General features: G+C 47.9%; 1 non-coding gene across 1 annotated transcript; it reads right to left on the minus strand.

Annotated features, from left to right (window-relative positions):
- Window positions 1-1,894: 1,894 nt before the first annotated feature.
- On the minus strand, window positions 1,895-2,091 carry LOC139267599 (U2 spliceosomal RNA). Its single transcript, XR_011593925.1, has one exon. It is a non-coding gene; the product is annotated as a U2 spliceosomal RNA (small nuclear RNA).
- Window positions 2,092-9,208: the final 7,117 nt, after the last annotated feature.

The raw sequence follows: 9,208 nt of genomic DNA on the forward strand, positions 1-9,208 counted from the left end.
CCTGTTAACCCTGCAAATCACCATGGTGCAGAGGAGGACAGATCCACGGAGGATCACGATGAACCAGAACCTCAGACCGAGGAGGCAGAGGTGCATGGGGTGCACACATTCACCACTAATTGTCCCCCGATAATTCGGGATGTTGAACTAAATGGACTCCTGGTGTCAATACAGCTGGACACGGGCGCGAGCCAGTCCATCATGGGCAAAAAGACTTTCGTAAGGTTGTGGTGCAACAAGGCCTCGAGGCCAGTCTTAACTCCAGTTTGCACGAAACTAACAACTTACACGAAAGAACTGATTCCTGTAATCGGCAGTCTACGATGGAGCGGTGCACAAGCTACCACTCTGGGTGGTACCGGGTGATGGTCCCACGCTGCTTGGCAGGAGCTGGCTGGGAAAGATACACTGGAACTGGGACAACGTCCGAGGGCTATCACCCGCTGACGGCACTTCGTGTGCCCAGGTCTTAAACAAATTTCCTTCGCTGTTCAAACCAGGCATTGGGAAATTCCAAGGAGCAAAAGTGCAGATCCACCTAATTCCGGAGGTGCGACCAGGCGAGAGCAGTACCGTACATGATGGGAGAAAGGGTAGAGATCGAGCTAGACCGGCTGCAAAGAGCGCATCCTTTCCCCGATTGAGTTAAACGAGTGGGCTAGTCCTATTGTCCCAGTCCTCAAGGGAGACAGCACCGTCAGTATCTGTGGCAATTACAAAGTAACTATCAATCGTTTCTCCCTGCAGGACCAATACCCACTACCAAAGGCCGACGATCTCTTTGCAACGCTGGCGGGAGGAAAGACATTCACGAAGCTGGATCTGACTTCAGCCTACATGACGCAGAAACTGGAGGAATCATCGAAGGCTCTCACCTGCATCAACACACACAAAGGTCTTTTTGTTTATAACAGATGCCCATTTGGAATCCGATCAGCGGTGGCGATATTCCAGAGAAACATGGAAAGTTTACTGAAGTCGGTCCCGCACACTGTGGTCTTCCAGGACGACATCTTGGTCACAGATCGGAACACAGTCGAGCACCTGCAGAACCTGGAGGAGGTTCTTAGTCGACTCAACCGCATGGCGCTCAGTTTAAAACGCTTGAAGTGCGTTTTCCTGGTGCCTGAAGGAGGGAAGGAGGATTGCGACGGACGACATCAGGCCCACCAATACGAAGACGGAGGCAATCGAGAACGCACCGAGGTCACAGAACGTGACGGAGCTGCGGTCGTTTCTGAGACTCTTGAACTACTTTGGTAACTTCTTACCGGGTCTCAGCACACTGCTAGAACCACTGCATGTCTTACTACGAAAAGAGGGCAAATGGGTTTGGGGCAAAACCCAAGAAAATGCCTTTGTAAAAGCGGGAAAATTGTTATGCTCAAACAAATTACTTGTGTTGTATGATCCATGTAAGCGTTTGGTACTAGCATGTGATGCGTTGTCATATGGCGTCGGTTGTGTATTGCAACAAGCTAATGATTTCGGGAAACTGCAACCGGTTGCTTATGCATCCAGGAGTCTGTCTAAGGCTGAGAGAGCCTACAGCATGATCGAAAAAGAAGCGTTAACGTATGTCTCTGTGGTAAAGAAAATGCATCAATACCTGTTTGGGCTAAAATTCGAATTGGAAACTGACCATAAGGCACTTATATCTCTGTTTTCTGAGAGTAAAGGGATAAATATCAACGCATCGGCCGCATCCAGAGATGGGCACTCACGTTTTTTTTGTTTTTTTTAATTTATTCGTAGCCAATCTTTCCAATTCTTTGTCAGATCACAAACGCCAGAGGTCACCTTGCACACATCAAGGATCACCCTGTGCTAATGCTCTTAGCCAAAAGGCCTAGAGCCCAAGCACCGTTCCTGGAAGTACTGCAATACCAGGTTCGTGCCATGGAGGTGGATGGGTCAGCAACCCCACACACCTCCGTGGAGGTGGATGGGTCAAGCCACCCCACCCACCTCCTATTTCCAAAAAGCATAGGAAAATCACTTTCCTGATCCAGGGAGAACCACGTTGGGGTAATGGTTACTTCCCTGTCAGGTCAGTCACGCATGATCTTAGCCAAAAGGCCGAGAAGGAGATGGGCACTCACGTTGTCCGCATACAACTACGCCATCCGCCACAGGCCAGGCACAGAAAACAGCGCTAATGCTCTCAGTAGGCTGCCATTGTCCACCATGGAGGTGGAAATGGCACAGCCCGCAGATCTAGCCATGGTTATGGAAGCATTTCAGAGTGAGCAATCACCTGTCACTGCCCGGCAGATCAAAACCTATACAAGCCAGGACCCCTTATTATCTCTAGTCAAAAGCAGTGTGCTTCACAGGAGCTGGTCCAGTGTCCCAGTGGGAATGCAGGAACAGATAAAGCCGTTCCAGCGGCGCAAAGATGAAATGTCTGTACTGGCAGACTGCCTTCTGTGGGGCAATCGAGTAGTGGTCCCCAAGAAGGGCAGAGACACCTTCATCAATGACCTCCACAGTATTCACCCAGGCATCGTAATGATGAAAGCGATAGTCAGATCCTACGTCTGGTGGCCTGGTATCGATGGGACTTAGAGTCCTGCGTTCACAGATGTAATACATGTTCGCAGTTAAGCAATGTACCTCGGGAGGCGCCACTAAGTTTATGGTCTTGACCCTCCAAACCGTGGTCTAGGGTACATGTCGACTATGCAGGCCCGTTCTTGGGTAAAATGTTCCTTGTGTTTGTAGACGCATATTGCAAGTGGATTGAATGTGAGATAATGTCGGCTAACATGTCCGCTGCCACTACTGAAAGCCTGCAGGCCATGTTTGCCACACACGGCTTACCCGATGTCCTGGTGAGTGACAACGGGCCATGTTTTACCAGTGCTGAGTTCAAAGAATTCATGACCCGTAACGGGATCAAACATGTCACATCTGCCCCGTTTGAACCAGCGTCCAATGGTCAGGCAGAGAGAGCAGTACAAATCATCAAGCAAGGCTTGAAGAGGGTAACTGAAGGCTCACTGCAGACTTGCCTATCCCGAGTCCTGCTTAGCTACTGCACGAGACCCCACTCGCTTACTGGGATCCCACCTGCTGAACTGCTCATGAAAAGAGCACTTAAGACAAGGCTCTCGTTAGTTCACCCTGATCTACATGAACAGGTAGAGAGCAGGCGGCTTCAACAAAGTGCATACCATGATAGCGGAAATGTGTCACATGAGATTGAAATCAATGATCCTGTATTTGTATTAAATTATGGACAAGGTCCCAAGTGGCTACCCGGCACTGTCGTGGCCAAAGAGGGGAGCAGGGTGTTTCGGGTCAAACTTTCAAATAGACTCATTCACCGGAAACACTTGGACCAAATCAAACTCAGATTCACCGACTATCCTGAGCAACCCAACTTGGACCCTACCTTTTTTGATCCCCCAACATACACACAAGTGGCAACCGACACCACGGTTGACCACGAAGCAGAACCCATCATCCATAGCAGCCCTGCAGGGCCCAACACACCAGGCAGCCCAGCAAGGCCAGCTGCACAGCAGCCCAGCGAGGGCCCAACAAATGATTCAACAACACCAGCTTTCACACCGAAATGATCAACCAGGGCAAGAAGGGCCCCAGATCGACTCACATTGTAAATAGTTACACTATTGACTTTGGGGGGGGGGGGGGGGGGCGCGGCGGGGGAGTGTTGTTGTATATGTGGACTTGTATTTACTCTCTACAGCCACCAGGGGGCTCATCCCCTGGAGTCCCAAGGGATCCCATAATCCCTTGGGAGCACAGATATTTAAGTAGGCTTCTCAGGTTGGCACTCTGGAGACCTGCAATAAAAGACTAAGGTCACACTTTACTTTGAGCTCACAGTGTTCAGTCCAACTCTTTCTCCATACACAACAGCAACAACTGGGTGTGGGGCACATTGCAAGACAGAGCTTTTGAGAAAGCCACTAATCTGCTTTGTTCGAACACGCTACTGGTATATTATGACTTACGTATTCGTTTAGTTTTGGCCTGTGATGCATATGGAATTGGTTGCGTGTTAAACAAGCCAATGAGTCAGGGAAACTTCAGCCTGTTGCGTATGCATCCAAAAGTTTGCCTAAAGCAAAAAGAGCCTACAGTATGATAGAAAAAGAAGCTTTAGCGTGTGTGTACAGTATTAAAAAGTTGCATCAATACCTGTTCGGTCTGAGGTTTGAATTAGAGACTGATCACAAGTCGCTCATTTTGTTGTTTTCCGAGAGCAAAGGTATCAATACCAACGCATCTTCCACATTCAAAGGTGGGCGCTGACGTTATTTGCCTATGATTATGTCATTCACCACAGACCTGGCACAGAGAATTGTGCCAATGCTTTGAGCCAGTTGCCGTTGCCCACACCGGAGGTGGAAACACCACAACCGGCAGATCTAATGTTAATCATGGATGCTTTTGAGAGTGAAGGTACCCCTGTCACGCTCAACAATTAAGACCTGAACCAGCCAGGACCTGATATTATCGGTGGTAAAGGGTTGCATCCTCAAAGGGGATTGGTCTGCCGTACCTAAGCAAATGTGCGAGGAGGCCAAACTGTATTTTGTTGCAAGGACGAACTGTCTATTCAAGTAGATTACATATTGTGGGGCAATCGAGTTGTAATGCCGAAGAAAGGGAGAGAGAGGTTTGTGCGTGAGTTACACAGCACACATCCTGGTATAGTGATGATGAAGGCTATCACCAGGTCCTACGTATGGTGGCCAGGAATTGATTCTGAGCTGGAAGCATGCGTGCATCAGTGCAACACCTGCACGCACCAGCGGAATCGCTGCTGAGTCTGTGGTCATGGCCATCTAAATCTTGGTCCAGGATCCATGCAGATTTTGCAGGTTCCTTTCTGGGCAAGATGTTTTTAGTGGTGGTGGATGCTTATTCGAAGTGGATAGAATGCATAATCATGTCATCCAGTACGTCCACAGCAATCATAGAGAATCTCAATGTCATGTTCGCGACACATGGTCTGCCTGACATAGTGGTGAGCGACAGTGGGTCGTATTTCACCAGTCAGGAGTTTCAGGAGTTTGTAAAACTTAATGGCATAAAATATGTAAGGTCAGCACCGTTCAAGTCTGCGTCCAACGGGCAAGCAGAATATGTAGTACAAATTATCAAGCAAAGCATGAGGAGAGTAACCCAAGGGTCACTGCAGACCCGCTTGTCTTGCATACTGCTGAGTTACAGGACAAGACCCCACACACTCACAGGGGTCTCGCCTGCTGAACTCATGATGAAAAAAGGTCTTAAGACCAAGTTATCTCTTGTACACCCGAGTTTAAGTAATCAGGTTGAATACAGAAGACAGAGTCAACAAGGATACCACGATCGCGCAACTGTGTCACACGAGATTTCTGTTAATGATTCTGTATATGTGTTGAATTATGGTCAGGGTCCCAAATGGATTGCTGGTACAGTCATGGCTAAGGAGGGCAACAGAATATTTGTTAGTAAGCTCAAGAATGGGCAAACTTGTAGGAAACACATGGATCAAACAAAGCTGAGGCACACAGATGAGCCAGAGCAATCAGACGAAGAAACCATCAACGACCAACCAACCTACCAGCAGCCTTCAGTGGATTCAAGGGTCATCAGTGAACCCGGAATTTCCATCAGTGACTTGTTCAATAAAAATGGACTTGCAATTCCTGACATGGCCACTGCCATCCCCAACAAATCAGCCATCCAGCCAGCAGCCACAACAGACTCCACATATTTACCCAAGGCCGGAATTGAACTGAGACGGTCAACCCGGGAGTGTAAAGCACCAGACCGTCTCAACCTGTGAAAGACTGTGATAATATCTCAGAAGAGGGTATTATTATGTATGTACATGCTGTTTGTAGCCACCACTTGGCGTCATTGTTGGAGGCCACTGAGCAGCACGCACATGGTGCTGCTCTGGTATAAAAGGCCAGCAATTTTGTGAGTCAGGCACTTTGGGCAGTAATAAAGCAGAAACAAAGTTGTACCTTGTTCAGTTAAACAGTACTCAGTTTGTACCTTTATTGCATACATAACAATACAGATGAAAGCAGTACAGTTGGACTTTCAGAAGGCTTTCGACAAGGTCCCACACAAGAGAATAATGTGCAAAGTTAAAGCACATGGGATTGGGGGTAGTGTGCTGACGTGGATTGAGAACTGGTTGGCAGACAGGAAGCAAAGAGTAGGAGTAAATGGGTACTTTTCAGAATGGCAGGCAGTGACTAGTGGGGTACCGCAAGGTTCTGTGCTGGTGCCCCAGCTGTTTATATTGTACATTAATGATTTAGACGAGGGAATTAAATGTAGTATCTCCAAATTTGTGGATGACACTAAGTTGGGTGGCAGTGTGAGCTGCGAGGAGGATGCTATGAGGCTGCAGAGTGACTTGAATAGGTTAGGTGAGTGGGCAAATGCATGGCAGATGAAGTATAATGTGGATAAATGTGAGGTTATCCACTTTGGTGGTAAAAACAGAGAGACAGACTATTATCTGAATGGTGACAGATTAGGAAAAGGGAAGGTGCAACGAGACCTGGGTGTCATGGTACATCAGTCATTGAAGGTTGGCATGCAGGTACAGCAGGCGGTTAAGAAAGCAAATGGCATGTTGGCCTTCATAGCTAGGGGATTTGAGTACAGGGGCAGAGAGGTGTTGCTACAGTTGTACAGTGCCTTGGTGAGGCCACACCTGGAGTATTGTGTACAGTTTTGGTCTCCTAACTTGAGGAAGGACATTCTTGCTATTGAGGGAGTGCAGCGAAGGTTCACCAGACTGATTTCCGGGATGGCGGGACTGACATATCAAGAAAGACTGGATCAACTGGGCTTGTATTCACTGGTGTTCAGAAGAATGAGAGGGGATCTCATAGAAACGTTTAAAATTCTGACGGGTTTAGACAGGTTAGATGCAGGAAGAATGTTCCCAATGTTGGATAAGTCCAGAACCAGGGGTCACAGTCTAAGGATAAGGGGTAAGCCATTTAGGACCAAGATGAGGAGAAACTTCTTCACCCAGAGAGTGGTGAACCTGTGGAATTCTCTACCACAGAAGGTTGTTGAGGCCAATTCACTAAATATATTCAAAAAGGAGTTAGATGTAGTCCTTACTATTAGGGGGATCAAGGGATATGGCGAGAAAGCAGGAATGGGGTACTGAAGTTGCATGTTCAGCCATGAACTCATTGAATGGCGATGCAGGCTCGAAGGGCTGAATGGCCTACTCCTGCACCTATTTTCTATGTTTCTATGTCTATGTTTCTATGGAATGGGTGGGAATACATTTTTATTTCTTTACAAGTTACTAAACAGTGCAGAAATTTAATTGTACATGGCACAACGTAGGTGTTTTTCAGTACATGGTGCTCTATGTATACAAACAGATTAACGCGTACAGCCCGAGGGGGGGTCTGATTCCATCCTCTGGGTTTACCGTGGCAGAAGGGCCTTAAACTGTGGTCCTTAAACTTATGCATTGGTGGTCATTTTCCAACAGTCTATCGACTCTGGATCAGTTCCTATGGACTGGAGAGTAGCTAATGTAACCCCACTTTTTAAAAAGGGAGGGAGAGAGAAAGCGGGTAATTATAGACCGGTTAGCCTGACATCAGTAGTGGGGAAAATGTTGGAATCAATTATTAAGGATGAAATAGCAGCGCATTTGGAAAGCAGTGACAGGATCGGTCCAAGTCAGCAGTGATTTATGAAAGGGAAATCATGCTTGACAAATCTTCTGGAATCTTTTGAGGATGTAACTAGTAGAGTGGACAAGGGAGAACCAGTGGATGTGGTGTATTTGGACTTTCAAAAGGCTTTTGACAAGGTCCCACACAAGAGATTGGTGTTCAAAATCAAAGCACATGGTATTGGGGGTAATATACTGACATGGATAGAGAACTGGTTGGCAGACAGGAAGCAGAGAGTCGGGATAAATGGGTTCTTTTCAGAATGGCAGGTAGTGACTAGTGGAGTGCCGTAGGGCTCAGTGCTGGGACCCCAGCTCTTTACAATATACATCAATGATTTGGATGAAGGAATTGAGTGCAATATCTCCAAGTTTGCAGATGACACTAAACTGGGTGGCGGTGTGAGCTGTGAGGGGGACGCTAGGAGGCTGCAGGGTGACTTGGACAGGTTAGGTGAGTGGGCAAATGCATGGCAGATGCAGTATAATGTGGATAAATGTGAGGCTATCCACTTTGGGGGCAAAAACACGAAGACAGAATGGCGGCAGATTAGGAAAAGGTGAGGTGCAACGAGACCTGAGTTTCATGGTTCATCAGTCATTGAAAGTTGGCATACAGGTACAGCAGGCGGTGAAGAAGGCAAATGGTATGTTGGCCTTCAGAGCTAGGGGATTTGAGTATAGGAGCAGGGAGGTCTTACTGCAGTTGTACAGGGCTTTGGTGAGGCCTCACCTGGAGTATTGTGTTCAGTTTTGGTCTCCTAATCTGAGAAAGGACGTTCTTGCTATTGAGGGAGTGCAGCGAAGGTTCACCAGACTGATTCCCGGGATGGCAGGACTGACATATGAGGAGAGACTGGATCAACTGGGTCTTTATATATTGGAGTTTAGAAGGATGAGAGGGGATCACATAGAAACTGTTGTGTATCTGTAAAGCATGCACTCCCATGTTCCGCCACCAGGGAGCTCATCCCCTGAAGTCCCAAGGGATCCCAGCATCCCTTGGGAGCTCTGTATATAAGCCAACCCCTAAGGCCTGTTCCTCACTCTGGAGTGTCTTATTAAAGACTGAGGTCACTGTTACTTTAACCTCCCTGTGTGCAGCCTCATCTGTGTTAGGAACACAATAACTGGCGACGAGAATACGAATCCAACGCAAAGATGCAGCAAACTGTGGGCATCCTGGAGATGTTCTTGGAGGGTGAGGACTGGGAAGCCTATGTCGAATGGCTAGACCAGTACTTTGTAGTCAACGAGCTGGAGAGAGAAGGAAGCGCTGCAAAAAGGAGAGCAGTCCTCCTCACAGTCTGCGGGGCACCGACCTACAGCCTCATGAAGAATCTTCTGGCTCAGGCGAAACCCACAGATAAGTCTATTGAGGAGCTGTGTACACTGGTTCGGGAGCATCTTAACCCGAGGGAGAGCTTACTGATGGCGAGGTATCGGTTCTACACGTGCCAGCGATCTGAAGGTCAGGAAGTGGCGAGCTACGTCGCCGAGCTAAGGCGACTTGCAGGA

Source organism: Pristiophorus japonicus, chromosome 7 (genome assembly GCF_044704955.1).
Source record: "Pristiophorus japonicus isolate sPriJap1 chromosome 7, sPriJap1.hap1, whole genome shotgun sequence".
NCBI lineage: Eukaryota > Metazoa > Chordata > Chondrichthyes > Pristiophoridae > Pristiophorus > Pristiophorus japonicus.